Below are 19,326 nucleotides of genomic sequence, written 5' to 3'. Positions count from 1 at the left end.
GGAAAACTCCGTCCGGACTCCTACGGAGCCGGGACTTCATCCTCAACTCCGACGCTACAGACAGACTGCGTCCGGACTCCGTCTGGACTCCTACGGGAGCCGGACTCCGCCAATTTCAACAGCGAGTAGACTCCGCCCGGACTCCTACGGGAGCCGGGCTCCGTCCTCAACTCAGCTGTCGGTAAGCCTTGTCCGGACTCCTACGGAGCCGGACTTTGCATCTGATTTTGATTGCAGGGGATTCCACCCGGACTCCCACGGGAGCCGGGCTCCACCCACGACCCAACCGCAAGGAGGACTCGCCGGACCCCTACGGGGGCCAGACTCCGACCGCTGCCGAACTTCAGCCGCAGATCTGCACTCCCAGGCCACAATCACGGCCACGATCCTGCTCCACTTCCTGCGGCGGATTCCGCGCAGCTCCATCACTCCCTGACAGGCCGCGAGTAACAGTCGCAACACTGCTCCACTCCCTACGACGGATCCCACGCGGCTCCATTACTACCTGGCAGGCCACGATAAACGGCCACGATCCTGCTCACCTCTGCAACGGATACCGCACGATTCTCCCATCCGCTGGCAAGACGCGACAGCAAACGCCGCCCCACTTCCCCGCGGCAGATTCCACGTGGCACACCCAGTGATGGCCACGGGTCTACTCCACTACTCTTCGCAGCAAATTCCGCCTGACCCTAGGCAGCCCACTACCAGGCGGTTACAAACGTCGCCATCAATCCGTTACCTCCTCCGCATATAAAAAGGAGGACCCAGATACGTTATTCTCTAGCTCTCATTTTTTCATCTCAAAACTCTGCTAAATTCTCCGTTCGAGCGCTCCATTCTTGTTGAGGCAGATAACTGACTTGAGCGTCGGAGGGTCTTGCCGGAGCAACCCCACCTCCGGTTTAGACTTTCCTTGAGGTCCCGGCAGCGGACCGTGACTTCCCCGACTCCAGCTTCTCCGGCGCAAGCGGATTTTTGCACCGACAGATTGGCGCTAGAGGAAGGGGCTGAACCTTCGCAGTACCCTTGTTCTTAAAGGAGCGTTCAACGGAGCCACCTCCGATTGTCTCCTCCGACACCCACTCCTTATTTTCCCCCACGGGATCCACACTCGATGCCTCCACTCAAGGCATCCACGCGACGGTCCACGGCCTCCGCGGCCAGATCTCAGGCTCTAGCCTCCCCTCCTGTTTCTCAACCTCCTTCTCCTCCTCCAGCGGCGGCGGTCGGCGCGGAGCAGTTTGACTTGCTGGCACAGCAGGTCAGAGGCCTCATCGAAGCTGTGCAAACAATGTAGCAGCAGCAACCGCAGGCGTCAGCGCACCCGGAAAGGGCATCTCCGGAGTGCCAGAACCCGACGGTGGGGCGGGCCACCTGGACCAGCCGCCCCGTCCTTCCTGGGAAAACAAACCCGAGGGTAGAGAGCCCTCAATCGGACCACGACTCCACCCCTGGAAGATCCCTGCCCCCGTCTGCCAGAGGACCTCGAGACTCGAAGTCGAGAGGATTTCCTGGATCGGAGGTTCCAGGAGATGAACCGGCGGATTGAAGAACTTCGCCATGCGCCCCCCGCTTATGGTGAGGATATTTGTACTAACCCTTCCTTCTCCCAAATGATCATGCAGGAACCGATCCCGCCAAACTTCAAGCTTCCCCAGTTCGAAAGCTACGACGGGACTTCGGACCCGGTTGATCATCGGAGGCCTTCCGGACCATGATGCTGCTTCACGGTGCTCCTGATGCCATCTTATGCCGGGCTTTTCCGTCTACTTTAAAGGGAGCAGCGAGGAACTAGTACTCGGCTTTGAAACCGGGTACCATCTTTTCCTTCGATCAAATGAGCCACCAATTTGTGGCCCATTTTGTCAGCAGCCGGTGCCCACGGAAGGGTTCGGAGTCCCTCATCAACATCAAGCAGAGGGAAGGGGAGTCCATACGGGCCTACATCAACCGCTTCAACATCGCGGCGTTGGAGGTCTGAAACTTGGACCAATCAGTTGCCATGGCCGCCCTGAAAGGCGGCCTTCAGAAGAATGATCTTTTGTTCTCCCTGGAGAAGAAGTATCCCAGGGATTTTGCTGATTTGCTGGCTCGGGCTGAGGGATACGCCCGAGCGGAAGAAGCCTTCAAAATGAAGGATGAAGAGACGGCAAGGGAGCGGCAAGCGGAAGATTCGAGTAAGCCCGCAGTGGAGAAAAGGCCAAAGGAAGCCCGGCCGCGGTCTCGATCCCTCCTGGGCATAAGCGCGCCCATACTCCACCCCGGGCGCGCAGGCAGAGAAGCCCGAACCGCGGGGTTCGGTGGGGTTCCCCACCAGGGAGATTCTGCAACTACGCCCCCTCAACGCCTCGAAGGCCCAGGTATTAATGGAGGTCAGGGAGCAGCTCCCTAGGCCGGAGAGGATGCGCACACACCCCAGAAAATGCAACCCCAACAAGTTCTGCCTCTACCACCGCGACCACAGCCACGACACAGAGGAATGCATCCAGCTCCAGGACGAGATCGAGGAGCTCATTCGGCGAGGTCGACTCGACAGATTCATCCGCCGCAGGCCTGAGGGTAGAGGAGACGGCCAAGAGCCCTTCCATAGCCTGAACCGCCGAGAAGGGAGGAGCAACCCGGGGACCGGCCTCCCATCGGGACCATCGACTCCATCACCGGAGGGCCTCAAGGAGGAGCGGGCCACCCGCAACCGTGGAGCTCGAAAAACCTGTAAATGTATCACTTACGATTTTGCCTTGAATCTAATTTTCTTTCTACTTAACGTGCTCTTCCCACCTGGCGTGGATTTATTATGACTGGATACGACCCTCCGAACACTTAAAACAGAGTTATGTCAGGAACAGGGGGAGAACCTCGTCCTGACATAAACAAAGTCAAAGGCCCGGTTCTTTTAGACCGGATGGGGGGAGAGGCCTTACAACGCCTTAATGTGCCCCCACAGCCATGTCAGGAACAGGAGGAGAACCTCGTCCTGACATGAGCAAAGTCAAAGGCCCGGTTCTTTTAGATCGGATGGGGGGAGAGGCCTTACAACGTCCTAATGTGCCCCCACAGCCATGTCAGGAACAGGAGGAGAACCTCGTCCTGACATGAGCAAAGTCAAAGGCCCGGTTCTTTTAGACCGGATGGGGGGAGAGGCCTTACAACGCCCTAATGTGCCCCCACAGCCATATCAGGAACAGGAGGAGAACCTCGTCCTGACATGAGCAAAGTCAAAAGTTCGATTCTTTTAGACCGGATGGGGGGAGAGGCCTTACAACACCCTAATGTGCCCCCACAGCCATGTCAGGAACAGGAGGAGAACCTCGTCCTGACATGAGCAAAGTCGAAGGCCCGATTCTTTTAGACCGGATGGGGGGAGAGGCCTTACAATGCCCTAACGCGCCCCCACAGTCAAGCCGGAAACGGGAAGAGAACCTCACCCTGGCTCAAGTAAAGGGGAAGGCCCAGACTCCTACGGGAGCCGGGTTCCGTCCACGACGCCAAGGAAGACTTCACCCGGACTCCTACGGGAGCCGGGTTCCATCCACGATGCCAAGGAAGACTTCACCCGGACTCCTACGGGAGCCGGGTTCCGTCCACGACGCCAAGGAAGACTTCATCCGGACTCCTATGGGAGCCGGGTTCCGTCCACGACGCCAAGGAAGACTTCACCCGGACTCCTACGGGAGCCGGGTTCCGTCCACGACGCCAAGGAAGACTTCACCCAGACTCCTACGGGAGTCGAACTCCATCCACGACTTCTGCAGCAAGGGTTAATGGTGGTGAAACCCGGTCGCCTAACGAGATCAGATGAAAGGAAAAAGCCCCCTCCCAACGACGTCTACATCAGATAAGTCAAATGACAATAAAGGTTCAGCAGACAGCAATATTAGTACAACGCGCGACGAGGTAACACAAAATGCTCTTTTTATTCCATTTCCGATACAAAGCCAGGAAGACCAAGGAAAGAAGGGCAAAATGACAAAAAGGAAGTAACTACATGACAAGACAGACAAAAAGAGCTCTAAGGAGGCCCTGCTCCCTCTGACCTAGAGTTATCTATTCTGTCCCTCAACCAGGACTGCCTCAGATTCTCTATTTCTTCTTCTAGCTCTTCCCTCTTCCGCAGCGCGTCCTGAAGCGCCCGACGAAGTTGCTGGCTCTCAGCCTCCGCCTCTCGACGCCTCTTCCTCAAAACTTCGGACTCCGCCTCCGCGTCCGCGACGGCCCGCCGCTCGAGTGCCAGTTGGATCTTCACTTGTTGCAGCTCGACTGTCTTTTCCCCGAGGGAGACAGAAATCCCCTCAACGGTGCCTCTTAGGGCTTGGAGCTCTTCAAAATCTTGGGCGAAAGTAAGCTGTGCCCTGCAAGCCAGCTGTCTCTGGAGACGGACGACCTCGTCAGCTGCCGTCCTGAATCTCCCTTTGTATTCTTCCACCTGCCTGCGCCAGCTGGCCCGTTGCACATCGTGGCTCACCTCGGCGTCCTGAAGCTGCTGCTGAAGGTCGGAGACCTTCTGCGACCACCTCTGATCATCGTCGACCCGGGCTAAGAGCCGGGATGAATTTCCTTCCAGCTGGCCGATCTTCCCCTTCGCAGCTGACAGTTCCACTTTGAGGGCGCTGATTCTGGCGGCCTGGGCTCAAATCCGGTCGCTGGAGCTCTTCTTGCATTCCTCGAGCTCCTTTGCGAAGTTCGCCTTCCTCCGGCTATACTCCATGATCCCCTTCACATGGAGACTCCGAAAGTGGGCGGCCTCAGCGGCGGCTTCAGAGTGACCTTCTCTCGATTTGCGAAGCTCGACTTCCGTCTTCTTTAACTTCTTCGTCAGGTGAAGGACCTCCTTTTTCAACCACTGGATCGTCGATTTCAGCGGGACCCCCAAGGGCAGGGGGAGTGCTTCTGCAGGACACTGCCATCGGAAGGTAAAAGCGTCAAAGGACGACTCATTGCAGGAAAAAAAAAAGCAGAGAGAAGTAGGGAGGGGGAAAGAGAAGCCGTCCGCAACAAGAAATTCAACTTTATTGATTGAATGGTTTTTAAAGACAAACGAAAAAAAAAAAATCATGACGAAGTGAAGGTACAAGATCGGAGGTCTCAGACCTCAGGGGCGGGGGGTGGAGAACTCGACGCGGGAGCTGCGACAGCAGTGGCGGCTGACGAGGGACCGGCCTCGTCTTCAGACTCCTCGCCAAGGAAGCCGAGGTCAAGCTCGGGGAATTTGCTGGCCACCTTCTCTTAGCAGAGCTCGAACCCCTTGATGAACGCTTCCTGGCCGAATCGGACATTCAGGTCCCTCATCTCCGCAGAGGCCTTGAATTCCTCCACCGCAAGGGCTCTGACCTCCGAGATCAGGATCGGAGTTTGCTCGACCAAGTGGGCGACCTCGGCCTCTGCCTTCCTCGTCGATTCCTCCAAGATCTGCCTCTCCTCCTCCCGAGCTTGCTTCTCCCTTTCCAGGGCCTCCTGGAGGGCGGCTACTTCAGCCGTCTTTGCTTGGAGATGAGCAACCTCGGCCTGGCAGCGTTCCTCCGCCTGGAGGATGTCCCTCCTCGCGCGGCTCACCGCCTCGATATAGGCGAAGAGCTGGTGTCCAATCTGCAAGGGCGGCTGGGGAATGAGAACAAAGGCCAAGTAGCTGTGTAAATAAAGATCCGCTTACCTCAAGGAAGGACCCCAAAGAGTCCCAAGCCCGCTGCTCAGGATCGGCGCGGTCGATCCTCTCCACGACGTCAGACAGAATGCAGCCGTCGATCAGCCACCTGATCAGGTCCCTGTCATTGAAGGGATTCTCCGACCCCTCCTCGGAGCAGAGGGACTCGTCTGCAGTAGTTCGGTGGCTACTCGCCCTGTGGGCCACCGATTTCCTCCTCCCCGCGATGGGCGCCTCCGTGGAGCGAACCCCCGGAGCGGGGGCCCCAGTCGGCGGGCTCCTTGGGGAGGCCCGGGGAGCCGCTGGCTCGGCATCTGAGGGAATGTCGATGGTCGGGGCCACCTGGACGGGCGCAGCCAAGCTCGTCTCCTCCGCCCTGGCCCTCTTCGTCGATCTGGAGGTCGCAGCGCCCTTTCTCTTATGAGCCCTCATGCCCCTGATGAGCAACCGCGCTGCTTCGGCGTCCATTCCTAAAAAAGAGAAGAAAAAGGGGAAAAAGAAGCAACACCAGTCAATCAAGAGTCAGAAGTCAAAAAAAAAAAAAAAGAGAGAAGAGAAGAAGAGAAGAAAGAGGGAGAGAAGGAAGAAGAGGTAAAGAGAAGAAGAGAAGAAAAGCAAGAAAAGAAAAGATAAGATGAATACTCGCTGGATCCTGAGGACTCAGGTCGATGTTGAAAAGAAACTGCTCCCTCAGAAGATTGAGAAGGGAAGGAGTGGAATAAGCTAGAAGCTTCTGGGCGGCCTGGAGGTCGTCCTCCCCCAGGCTGGGAGCCCGGCGGACAGAATCCCTCAGAGAGCCCCAAGGGGGCAGGCCCAGTCTCAGGGTCGGGCAGTAGACGAAGAGGAATTTTCTCTTCCAATTGTGGATCGAAGAAGGGGCGCCTTTCAGCAACTCCTTCTTACCGAACTGGGGGAAAAAGTACCATCAGTCCTTCGCCGAAGGATGGCGCTTGAAGGTATAGAAGTGCCTAAACAAGGAGAGGGACGGCTGGACCTCAACTACGTGGCAGAGGGAGAGAAATCCTATCAAGAACCTAAAAGAATTCGAGGCCACGGAAGCCAAAGAGATGTCTAAGAAGCGAAAGAGGGCAACAACAAAGGGAGGAAGCGGAAGCCGGAGTCCGGCACGGAACGCTTCCTGGTACAAACAGAAGCGACCGGGTGGGGGAGTGCTGGCCTGGTCAGAAGGGCCTGGCAGCTCCAAGTCGTACTCCGGAGGAACTCCATACTGAACCCTTATCAGAAGGAGTTCCTCCGAGGTCAAGGAACACGGAATGGCGCCCGACGCGAAAATCGGGCGGGCCCAGCCCCAGATGCAGGTTCGTCCACAGAGACGGGAACCTGGGGATTTGAGGCAGAAGAGCTCTCAGAACTGCAGGGAGCGGAAGAGCCAGAAGACATCTTGAGTAGTTTCGAAGGGGAGCTCTAAAGGACCCTAAGAAGACGGACAGAAGGGGGAACGAGAGACCACAGGCTAACTCGGAGGGATGCAAAAAAATAATGACAGAAAAGAAGTCCCAAGGTGATGAGAAGAAGGTTGGCGGTGCTGGAACTAACCTATATCACTCTGAGGGACCTGATGGACGAAAGCAGGAGACGCCTACGGCTCGAGAAGACGCTCACTGAGACAGGGCTCTCGAAGAGAAGGCAGATGCTGGTGAGAACTCAAGAACGGAGTAGGACGCCTAAAGGTGGGAGGACAGGTTTAAATAGACCCTGGGATCCGGCGCCATAATGATCGCGAATCCTCCCAGGCCAGTCCGCATCCGACACGTGTCCCACTCCCCTTGGCAGGCGGCTAAAAGCGGCTGACGGTTGGCAGGATTATAATTGCGCCGTACCTAGGCCAGTGTACCTACGAGAATTTCGAAGCGTCCCCTCGTACCACTCCAATTCGAAAAGACTCCGGCACGCGCACATTTAATGCCGAAATATCTGGGGGCGGCAGTGCGCAGGATTCGAAGGGACGGCTTCGGCTGTGCCCGTCTCTCTCTCTGTACTTCCTTCGTTTGAAATCCAAACTCGGAAGTAGGGGGACTGGTGTTGGGTATAAAATACCCACAGCCGAAGTCCCCAGCGGAATCGACTACATGACAACTCCGTCCGGACTCCTACGGGAGCCGGACTCCGCCGACAATTTCAACAGCGAGCAGACTCCGCCCGGACTCCTACGGGAGCCGGGCTCCATCCTCCGCCGACAACTTCAACCGCAAGCAGACTTCGTCCGGACTCCTACGGGAGCCGGACTCCGCCAACAAGTTCAACCGCAAGTAGACTCCGCCCGGACTCCTACGGGAGCCGGGCTCCATCCTCAACCCCAACCGCTGGTAAGCCCCTGTCCGGACTCCTACGGGAGCCGGACCTCTCCTTTGACTTTAATTGCAGGGAAACCCCGCCCGGACTCCTACGGGAGCCGGGCTTCGTCCTCAACTCCGACGGCTACAGACAGACTGCGTCCGGACTTCGTCCGGACTCCTACGGGAGTCGGACTCCGCCAACAAGTTCAACCGCAAGTAGACTCCGCCCGGACTCCTACGGGAGCCGGGCTCCGTCCTCAACTCCAACCGCTGGTAAGCCCCTGTCCGGACTCCTACGGGAGCCGGACCTCTCTTTTGACTTTAATTGCAGGAAAACTCCGTCCGGACTCCTACGGGAGCCGGACTTCCTCCTCAACTCCGACGGCTACAGACAGACTGCGTTCGGACTCCGTTCGGACTCCTACGGGAGCCGGACTCCACCGACAATTTCAACAGCGAGTAGACTCCACCCGGACTCCTACGGGAGCCGGGCTCCGTCCTCAACCTCAGCTGTCGGTAAGCCTTGTCCGGACTCCTACGGGAGCCGGACTTTGCATCTGATTTTGATTGCAGGGGATTCCACCCGAACTCCCACGGGAGCCGGGCTCCACCCACGACCCCAACCACAAGGAGGACTCTGCTCGGACCCCTACGGGGGCCAGACTCCGATCGCTGCCGAACTTCAGCCAGCAGATCTGCACTCCCAGGCCACAATCACGGCCACGATCCTGCTCCACTTCCTGCGGTGGATTCCGCACAGCTCCATCACTCCCTGACAGGCCGCAGTAACGGTCGCAACACTGCTCCACTCCCTACGACGGATCCCACGCGGCTCCATTACTACCTGACAGGCCACGATAAATGACCACGATCCTGCTCCACCTCCTGCAACGGATACCGCACGATTCTCCCATCCGCTGGCAAGATGCGACAGCAAATGCCGCCCCACTTTCCGCGGCAGATTCCACGTGGCACGCCCCAGTGATGGCCACGGGTCTACTCCACTACTCTTCGCAGCAAATTTCGCCTGACCCTGGGCAGCCCACTACCAGGCGGTTACAAACGTCGCCATCAATCCGTTACCTCCTCCGCCTATAAAAAGGAGGACCCAGATACGTTATTCTCTAAGCTCTCATTTTTTCATCTCAAAACTCTGCTAAATTCTTCGTTCGAGCGCTCCATTCTTGTTGAGGCAGAGAACTGACTTGAGCGTCGGAGTGTCTTGCCGGAGCAACCCCACCTCCGGTTTAGATTTTCCTTGCAGGTCCCGGCGGCGACCGCGACTTCTCCGACTCCAGCTTCTCCGACGCAAGCGGATTTTTGCACCAACATATACTATATTATATTTTAATATAGTATATTAAAATATAGTATAATTACTATACTATATTTTAATATAATATATTATAAAATATATTATAATATTATATTATAATATTATAAAAAATTATTATAAGATATTAAAATATAATAAGATAATATATTTTATTATAAAATATAAGATATTAATATAATATAATATATTATACTATTATAATAATATATAACAATATAATTATATCATAATATCTGTATAATATTATAACCCTATCATATCAAGCAGTTGATAAAAGCATCCTATCGTACCGATGCCTTACCGACTTATATCGACCCATACCGCACTGTATATAACGATTCGTGCCCTGCCGATTTGTCTGATTTAGCTTATTTTTGGATACTTTAAAAAGTATAATTAAATTATTCAATATATTATTATTATTTACGTTATAATTTTTATAATCCTTTTAGTATAATTTTTTTTCTCCTAATCTTCTGAGACACATGAGACAATGTGTATCCATGTTCACAAAGCATAACATCCGTTCACTTGAAATTAAAATAATCTTTGATAAAAACAACAATTAATGATATAAAATAGAATAAAAAATATCAAGTATAAAAAGAATAATACAATAAAAGTCTCAAAAATACTAAATATAAATCTAAAAAATATTAAGTCCCACAAGGACATCGTGGTGCCTGTGGTTGCTTGGACATTCTCAAGAAGATCCTCAACGGCTGCTCCTGCTCCTATATCTGCTGTGATGGCTCCTCTCCCATAACAGTAGAGGTCTGCTGGTCATGCTGCTCAGGAATAACCTCCTCAATCCCCTCAAAAATTGTCTGTTGTGCTGTCGGAGCATCTACGGATTGAGTGACCCCTCAATCCCCTCATCTGGATATACGGATGGCCTTGAAAAGAAAGTATCATACTCATGTGGTCAATTGATACCCGATGATGTCATCTGCGGCATGTAGAAAGAAGAAGGCCCTGCCATCTGTGGATCAAGTGATGACATCTGCGGCATATGCGGTGATGGCATATGTGAAACATATGGTGACGGCGTATATCTCATATGTGGCGCATCGGCTGCTCCATACCAAGACGTACAGCTATCTGGATCAATGCCAATCGCCACTAATATTTTTGAACTTATTCTTTCTATCTCATGCAGTATGCGGATCCGTTCATCCTCATCAATCGTAGATAAAGCATGACGAGCGTCGAACATGAGACCTGACATAGAATCAGTCTACATAATAAAAATAAAATTAGTAATATATTGTAAAACATAAAACAAAAATATAACAGTAGTACATAAAATATTTTTTAATTTTAATTATTAAAAATAAAGATAAAGATATAAAATATAATTTTCGTAGTCTTACCAAAAGACGCACAGCATAACTCTCACCCTCGTATCCTGAAACTGCATACCGAGGCTGTCCAATGACTCGCACTGTAATGCTAAGAAACCAAGCCATGTAGTCCTCAGTATATGCATGGCCTCTCAAAATAGGATCACCATGAACTATGTAATCTCGACATGCATCCTAAATGGCGATGTACTCTGCATGTCTAATACACCAGTCAATACGAGCTCTCCCTCATCGATCAATATGATGAAGTCTCTGGCTGGTATCAAACTGCTTTGGGATGCTCTGAATCTGGCCAAACTGCCGCATGACACGATCGAAAAGATGCCACTCCACTACATCAAAATAAATAAGTGGCACCCCAGCAGTCTATATATCATGTCCAACTGTACACATCTGCAGCAATATAGCCAATATCTCATCTGTATATGGCTCCCACAAAAACTGATAGAGTTAAAATAAAAAAAATTAGTAAGCTAAAATTTTAATAGATTATGAATACTGTAAAATGATATTTGTAAAAAATCAAATTTATCCATCTATATGTATCAACTAATGTATCCAATTGGCACCTATAAATCCGTGCCACTCTCGTCGATACGTGATGAACGTTGAATGCAACGTTCTATCTGTTTCACAATCACTCATGTTAAATAAATTTTATCAGATTTAAAATAATAAATTTTAAGTAAAAAAAATAATATTTTTATACCTATATTCTAATGGTTTGTCTAGTCTGAATGAAACATCAGGATCATGCTGCTCTGATTGCATCTCGAGCAACTGTCGTCGTAATGGACTAATAGTCGGCATACGCTCCCATATCCAAATCTGTAAATTTTAAAAAAATCATACATGATATACCCAATGTGAACTATAATTGAATATTAAAAATAAAAATTTTTAATTCATATACCTGTAATAATACAAGACAACTATCAATCTCGCTCTGATCAGCATAAGAACCCCGACACATAGCTCTGTACAGGCAAGCTAGTACTGTACTGCCCCAACTGAGTCTACGAGCGAAGTCTAAATCTTCTAATAATGGCAAAAACATCAACTTCATCATATTCGATGAAGTATCGGGTAACAGGACACCACCTAACAACCGCAGCACCTGACTCCTAATATACTGCTGCACCATATCCTCTGGTGCATCATCCTCAATATAAAAATATCGATACGATCATCCAAACACTCAATCCTGAGTCGTGAATGATCAAAAATCTGGGCGTCGGGCTCAAATCCTAGTAATCGCAAGCACAAAGCCTGCTACTCCAGAATGGTAAGTGTGGGATCAACTCCGATAATTGGATCGCCATCAACTGGTAGTCCAGTAAGGATGCTGACATCTTGTAACGTGATGGTCGTCTCATCAAATAGAAGATGAAACATGTGTGTCTCTGGCGCCATCTCTTAAGCAAAGCAGTAATTGTTGGGAAATGTGTCCCAAAAAGTCAATCGTCAAGCTGTTGACGGTTGAGCAACCAAGTATTGTAATTGATTTGTTAATAAATAAAATATATTTGGCATCTTCATCATAAGCTTTCATCTTCTAATGAACTCCGTTGTTATGATGAAGTCCTTAGGACTATTTAGGTTCGATAAAGAGAGGATTTATCGATTAGTCCTTAAAACTGTTCACGACCAAATGATAGGCTGTTAATAAGGACGACAGCTTCTATCGAGCATAGGTCGCTGTAGGCCATATGGGTTGGTTGTCATCTTAACCAAAGAGTGTGGAGACACTGGTATGGCATACAGGTGAGATGTAAGGGTACATCATCATTGAACGTGACTAACTCCAGAGTATTCTACTGTCGAGAATATCTCTGATGGGATATAGGTATAAGTGTCCCTTAGACCTGAGATCGCCTCAGTGACTTGCAAGCAACTCACTGTGCTTTGGTACTGGACTAACTGAATTTCTAATTCAGGGACGGAAGGCTTCTGGGCACAGTCAAGTACTTGCGAAGTCAGAGTGTGATCGAGATGGGATTGACCACTCCAAGAGTTGGAGAAGAATGAGTCGCTGTATTTCAATTTAGCAAAACCTTGATCAGGGTAATCCATCAGATGGATTTGATATTTTGAAATACAATGTGGACAACCTGATCAGAGTTGACAGTTAAACTCTGGGGTGTCCTATGATCATTTTGGTCAAGAGGATGAATTATATGAAAACTATATCCGCATGGGTTCTAAGGATGTTGTTCTACACATTCGACCTATCCGGTCGTCGGGTACCATTGCTAGATGGTCACTTCGATTGGTATAAAAATTTATTTCTATGCTACCGGCTTAGGTTCGGACCTATGAGGTCACACACATTAGAGTTCATGATCCGATCAGATGGTTGATCAACGATTAAGAATCGTTCTAGGGTTAAATGATCAATACGATTGACATTTAACCCAGTGCAAGTGTTGCAGGAGGATCGATTAGCAATTCGATTGCTACTTGGCTTAATTTGATTAAGCCAATGGGCTGAGATTAAGTCTAATTAAATATGATTTAATTAAATTTATTTTGGACTTGATTGGATCAAGTCCAATTGGTTTATTGGATAAGCCAAGTGTAAGGAAAAACTAGTCCTAGTTCAACTAGGACTTGGGTCAATCTAATTTTTAATTTGATTAAAAAATTAAATCAGATTTAAATCTAATTTAATCTGATTAAATTAGGTTCTTAATTGGGTTAAGACCTATTTTAATTGGGTTGATCTAATTTTGATTTGATTTGGTTTGGAAAATTAAATTAAAACAAGTCATAAGACAGAATCCTAGTAAGACTAGGATTCCACCTTGCGCCACATAAGCCTTCTCCACGCCCTCTCTCTTATTCAACTCCAATCTCCACTTATTTTGTGTGACAAAAGCCCTCTCTCAGATCTCTCCCACATTTACAAAAGGTCTCCTCTCTTCTTTCTTACATGGAAAGTGGTTTGGATCAAATCTAAAAGGAATAAGTTTGGATTTCGAATTCTATGAGATAGAGTTTTAGAAATCCAAAACTCTTTCAATTTTGCACCGAATTTATCCAAATTTTTTTTAGAATTTTTGTGGCTTTTAGGGTATACATTATGCATCCTTTTCTATTGATCCATATATGAAAATATGAAGGAGGTGCTCAAGAGTTGGGCGTCCCTTAACTTGCCATGTTTGGATAAGCCTTGACTAGGTGTTTGACCTAGACAAGGACTCTATCATATCTCTCTATATAATATGAGTTTCTTTATGAAATTTTAGAAGAAATTAGAGATTTGAGAGACCTTTGTTCCATCCAAAAATTAGAGAGAAATACTTTTGGGTCGTGGAGATATAAAAGATGCAAGTTTGAGTGTCTAGAAAAAAAAATGTGAAGAAGAAGAGGGTCTTCTTCTTGGGTTTTTTGTTTTCATATCTTTCCTCCCTCCATCTTGAGTTTTCTGAGAGTATCTCAGATCTGAAACTCCTCCTTCTACTTTTCATCTTTGGAAGAGTCCAAATCAAGAAGAAGGAGGCACCTGATCAACCATCAAAGAAGGATCAGCGCAGTACTAGCATACTGTGCTGATTTCCTGAAGCAGGACTTCTGATCGAGATTCGTGGGCTCGTGTGGATGACTCCTAGAGGTCGGACGCGTGTGCGGCTTGCAACATCATCCTCAAGCCCAGATCAGCAAGGTTAGAATGTCTAACTTGCAAGGTAATAGATCTGATCTATTGTTTAATACATACATTAGATGTAGTATAGAAACATGTTGATATGATCAACATGTAGTTCATGCTATATTTATATATTTTAATTTTTGATTTAATGCCATGTAATAATCATGTAATAGGATCTTAGATCTAAAAATTTTTTGATCTTAAAAAATAAATTTTGATTTATTTTAGTCTTCCGCTGTATGATCTTGAAAAAGTTTCAAGATCTAACCCTCTTTTTCAAGATCTAATCTTGAAACCCTAGATCTGGTTCCTACAATTGGTATCAGAACCTAGGTTCTTTATTACATGATTATTTATACATGCTTAGATTATTTTTAGATTAGATCTAATTTATAATCTGATTATTAAATCTGAAATTAAAATTTTAGATCAATCACAAACTGCAAGGTTGTCCTGCTGTAAGGTTTACCCCTTACAGTGCAAAGGTTGTCCTAGTTTGTGTAGATCTATCTTTAATCATAAATTTATTAGATATGATCTAGATTAAATTTATGATTTATTAGATTTAAAATATATTTAAATCTGAAATAAAATCTCTTTGTTAATAATTTTTATGCAAAAAAATTGTTTAAAGTTGAAATTATTTCAATTACATGAACATGTTTAGATTAGATCTAAAGTAGTTTCATGTTTATTTCACTTGCATCTTGATTATGAATCAAACATGCAATATGGTTGGTAGAATCATATTATAAAATTGTTTTACAAATATGAAAATTATTTTTTGAAAAGCCGAACCCAACCCTCAGCCCAAAACTTAATTAAGAATTAAGAAGTTGTTTGATTAGGTTCTAGGATTATGAATTGAAGAACCTAAGACACAAATCATAACACATTGGGTTAATGGGTTAGTGGGAATTAGGTCCATTAATTGGGTTAGACCTATGGTTAGATTAAAGATGGACTTAATTAGAGAATTGACTAAATCTAATCAATTGTTGTCTTAGATTAGGTCAAGGATTCTCTAGATCAATTACAATAGTTGTAGTTGGTCAAGTCCATGTCTTTAACGAGAATCAAATGGACTTGATTCTTGACTAAGCGGTCTAGCACGAACTGTTAGGTTGATCTAATCGAAACTAATTAAACCAGTTGGTGTCTAAGGTAAACCAGATCGGTGGTTTTTAATTGGGAGCCCGCTTACCTGACCATTTCTGATGGTGTCTAAGGCAAGCTTTGGCAGACCCTCCCACTGATCGAACTTACCTGGCCTCTTGGTGAAATTATGTTTTGATCGGATCACTTGACTATTCGAGCTGACCCATGTCAGCTAGGTAAATCAGTGTGACTGATTTAGGTGCTCCTAGACCAGCCCTGGTCTCCCTTAAGCTGACTTGGTGAAGTCAGTGGGAGGATCATGATAAGCTGGTTCATCTGACCTCATCCTCTAAATTATTTAAATCCTCTAAAATTATTAGGTCCTTAAAATGATAAAGTTATGAAGATAACTGAGTCATAGCCTCCCATTAAGGTGTTTGATAATGAGTCCATTAACTCAATAATCATTGCAGACCCAAAGGCCTGGTGCTTGTTGACTAATGGAATTATCACTCATCATATGATGACTTGAAAGTGTCTCTCTAATGGTGGTTAGGTGAGCCAACCAAAGTTGGGCTTAATCATTCATTGGTTAGATACACCAAGTATGATCATGTTAATGGTTGGACCTAATCGGATCCTTACAGTGGAGGCCAAAGCCTACTGATTAGGTTTCTGGGGTAAAATTAAAATTACTAGAAATTATTTAGAGAAATAATTGGTTATGAACCTATCCTTAGATGTACATGGGTTGACCAACCAAAGTTGGGCTTGTGTGCAGTCTAAGTGGATTCTAGTACCCGCTAAGGAATTAGGGTAATCCTCGAGTTGGAGGTAGAGGCTACCAATTCGAATAAAATAGTGGGAGAAACCTTTTGATTAAAGTCTAAATCTTTAGGTTTAATGAATCAATTACTAATTAGGTTATGGTTCTCCTTTGTGCAAATATGGCCACTTCCCTATCGCTCCGATCATTGTTGGACAATGATAAGTTGGTGGGACCCAACTTCGATAGCTGGTACCGAAAGTTGAAGATAGTCCTGGAGCATGAACGGATCCTATATGTGATAATAGATCCTGCACCTGAGGAGCCAGCTGTCAATGCACGTGGAACAATCAGAGACACTTACCAGAAGTGGCTCAGTGATCGGACCACAGTACGCTGTATCATGCTGGCTATCATGAGCGACGAGTTCAGTCGCAGATTCGAGACGGCTCAGCCAAAGGACAAGCTTCAAGTGTTGGAGGATGCCTTTGGCACACTCGATGACGTGGAGAGGCACAAGACTAGTTGTGCCATCTTCAACGCCAAAATGCGGGATGGTGCCTCTGTCACTGATCATGTATTGTACATGATCGAGCTGATGGAATGATTGAGCAAGCTCGACTTTTTCTTGCATGAGCAGCTTGGGAAAGATGCAATACTGAACTCGCTGCCCAAGTCTTATCTCCCATTCCTCACTCATTATAGAATGACAAAGCCTGAAGAGAACTACCACGGGTTACTGGGGTTGCTTCAGAACTTTGAGAAGGATCACCAACTTCACAAGGAGTCGGTGAATTTAGTGGGAGGTTCGTCTTCTGGTTCTCGACCTTTTAAGAAAGGGAAGAAGAACAAGAAGAAGAAAGTGAAGAAGGTGCAAGTTCAGGCTGGGACATCAGTGCAGAGTCAGACCAAAAAGATCAAGCCTGATAAGAGTCTATTCTACTGGCAAGCACCCTAGATTAGATAGTGTGTCAGATATCTACTTTTGGCACTGTAGGCTAGGTCATATAAACAAGAACAGAATAAACAGGTTGACTCAAGAGGAAATCCTCGAAGTTAGTGATTGTGAATCACTTCCAACCTGTGAGTCCTGTCTTCTTGATAAAATGATCAAGTCACCTTTTACTGGAAAAGGTGAGAGAGCTACTGAGCTCTTGGGCCTAATACATACTGATGTATGCGGGCCCATGAGCATCAGTGCTAGAGGTGGATATTTCTACTTCATAACTTTCACGGATGACCTATCCCGATATGGATATGTCTATCTGATGAAACATAAGTCAGATTCATTTGAAATGTTCAAACGATTCCGAAGTGAAGTAGAAAAATAAACTGGGAAGAGTATTAAAACTCTTCGATCTGATCGAGGAGGAGAATACCTTTCTAGTGAGTTTCTCACATATCTAAGAGAGAATGGGATTCTCTCCCAATGGACTCCTCCAGGAACACCACAGTATAATGGTGTGTCTGAAAGGAGGAATCGGACTCTGTTAGACATGGTCCGATCCATGATGGGTTTTGCTAGCTTGCCGATATCCTTCTGGGGATATGCACTTGAATCGGCCTGTTATCTGTTAAATAGGGTTTCAAGTAAGTCTGTAATTAAGACTCCATATGAGATATGGACGGGACGTAAGCCAGCACTTTCACACCTTAGGGTTTGGGGGTGCCCGACCTATGTCAAATGATTAGTCACAGACAAACTTGGACCTAGGTCTGACAAATGCTCATTCATAGGGTACCCCAAAGAGACAAAAGGATATTTTTTCTACCATGCTGATGAACAAAAGGTGTTCGTCAGTCTTAAGGCAATCTTTTTAGAAAAGGAGTTCCTTGGTGAAGGAACCGTTGCCTCTAAGGTTGAACTTGATGAAGTTCAACAGGTAGAAGGACCGACACCAATAGCTGAACCTGAGTCGGATATGATTAGATCAGATCCGGAGCCCAATATACCTGTACCATTAAGACGATCTGATAGAGTACCGCGTCAGCCGGACAGATACTACGGTTTCTTGGTCCGGGACGGTGATCCCATCCAACTTGATGAGAATAATGAGGATCCGATCATCTATATGGATGCTATGCAGAGACCTGATTTCGAGAAATGGCTTGAAGCCATGAAATCCGAAATAAAGTCCATGAAGGTCAACGATGTATGGACATTGGTTGACCCACCTGAAGGGGTTAAACCCATTGGGTGTAAATGGGTCTTCAAAAGGAAGAGGGGCGCAGACGGAAAGGTGGAGACCTATAAAGCCCATCTGGTTGTCAAGGGGTATCGTCAACGTTATGGTATTGACTATGACGAGATGTTTTTCCCTGTGGCAATGCTCAAATCTATTCGGATAATGCTTGCAATAGCTGCCCATCTGGATTATGAGATCTGGCAGATGGATGTAAAGACAGCTTTCCTGAATGCAGAGCTGATTGAAGAGGTGTATATGATACAACCTGAAGGGTTTACATCCACAGATGAGTCCAAGGTGTGCAAGCTTCAGAGATCCATTTATGGACTGAAGCAAGCTTCTCGGAGTTGGAACATGCATTTTGATAAGGTGATCAAAACGTATGGCTTCATTAAGAATGGAGAAGAGCCCTGCATCTATAAATGGGCAAATGGTCCATTGTGGTATTCCTTGTCTTGTACGTGGATGATATTCTCTTAATCGAAAATGACATCCCCGCACTACAGGGAATAAAAGTTTGGTTATCATCACAGTTCTCCATGAAGGACTTGGGTGAAGCATCCTACATCCTAGGGATGAAGATCTATAGGGATAGATCTTAAAGGATGCTTGGGTTATCCCAGTCCATGTACATAGACACTGTGCTGAAGAGGTTCAGCAAGGAGAATTCCAAGAAGGGCTATCTACCGATAGGCCATGGAATTTCTCTCTCTAAGAAGGATTGTCCGACAACTCCTGAAGAGAGAGAGCGTATGAGTAGAGTCCCATATGCTTCAGCCGTGGGATCTATCATGTACGCCATGACATGTACAAGACCAGATGTGGCATACTCACTAGGAGTAGTGAGTAGATACCAATCTGATCCTGAAGAAGATCACTGGAAAGTGGTTAAAGCCATCCTTAAGTATTTGAGAAATACTAAGGACCAATGGTTGGTTTTATGGCGAGTCAGATCTGAAACTTGTGGGGTTCACAGACTCTAGCTTCCA

The sequence above is a fragment of the Elaeis guineensis genome, chromosome 6 (assembly GCF_000442705.2).
Source record: "Elaeis guineensis isolate ETL-2024a chromosome 6, EG11, whole genome shotgun sequence".
NCBI lineage: Eukaryota > Viridiplantae > Streptophyta > Magnoliopsida > Arecales > Arecaceae > Elaeis > Elaeis guineensis.
The sequence above is the reverse complement of the archived record's forward strand: the minus strand, read 5'-3'. Positions refer to the sequence as shown.